Genomic DNA, 1,252 nt, shown 5'->3' with positions numbered 1-1,252 from the left:
GCCCTGAGGACCTACCCTGCCCTGCAGACCCCATCTCTGTCCTCAAGGGAAGAGGTGAACCAGATGGACAGGTGTTTACTGAGTGAGGGGGCATGCTGGCTTTCCCACCCCCCAGTCTGCTGGGGCAGCAGCCCATTAAGGGAGGGAGGAGAAGGCCCAGTGGGTGTGGCGGCTGAAGGAAGGACAGCTGAGCCAGGGCCTGGAGGTGGGAGTGCATTTGCAGACGGCAGCACTATCGACCACCCAGGGGCCAGGCCTGGGGTGCCTGTCCCTGGGTGCACTGCCGTCAGCTGGAGAGACGCCCAGACTCCAGAGGGGCAGCTGGGAAGGGGCAGCGGGGTGGTCCTTGTGGGCTGGCATGCAAGTTCTGTGAGGGCTGAGCTGGCCGGCCAACTGCTGTGACCCCTGGCCTGGGGCCTGGAAGTCATGCTGCAGAGCCAAGGGTCCCTCTGTGGTCCATGAGCACAGATGGCACATGGTGGCGCTCAATGAGGGTGACATGTCTGAGAATGGCACATCCTGGCAGGTGGTCCCTGAGGCCACTGGAAGTGGCCAGCCCTCACTGAACCGGCCCGGCTCGGGGGCTGGGGAGTGGAAGGGGGCCGGGGAGTGGAAGGGGGCCTGACCTCTGTGGGGGTGGGGCAGGGTGGGTGCTCCTGGTGGCGGGCAGCAGCCCAGTTCTTAGCAGAGTCCTTGAGGGGACAGTGGAGGGAGAGCTGGGGGGCTTGTGAGGTGGGGACTGGGTGAAGGCCCAGCCTGGGCAGCAAGGAGCCATGAAGCATGTGGACCCCAGCCAGCATGGGGATGCTCAGGCAGAAGCTGGAGATGGTCCTGGCCCCCTGGGCCTGGTCAGCTACAGAGAGGACGGGGTCACACCCTGCACGCCAGAGCCCTGGGCTCTGGCAGCCAGGGGGCAGGGGCCAAGCCCTTGTCCTCAGGGCCAGGGACAGTGTCTGTGACCACGGGTCGTCCAGAGAGAGCCTGGACCAAGCTGAGATAGGGCAAGTCAGGGTCTGGGCCATCTGGGGAAGGGGGCAGCCCGCCCAGCCACTCTGTTGGCTCCCACCCAGGGGGTTCAGGAAAGGGCTGAAGGCCAGCTTGAGGGCCTCCATGGAACTGCAGGCCTCTGGGGAGCTGGAAGGTGCCTGGGTCCCACACCAGGGGCCAGGTGAGACCACTCCCACACCCTGAGGCTTGGCCTTCGCTGTCAGAAGCTTGGGGTGCCCCGATGTGAGCTGGCCCCCTGCGACAG

This window comes from Ceratotherium simum, chromosome 25 (genome assembly GCF_057802395.1).
Source record: "Ceratotherium simum simum isolate JZ-2026a chromosome 25, ASM5780239v1, whole genome shotgun sequence".
Lineage (NCBI taxonomy): Eukaryota > Metazoa > Chordata > Mammalia > Perissodactyla > Rhinocerotidae > Ceratotherium > Ceratotherium simum.
The sequence above is the reverse complement of the archived record's forward strand: the minus strand, read 5'-3'. Positions refer to the sequence as shown.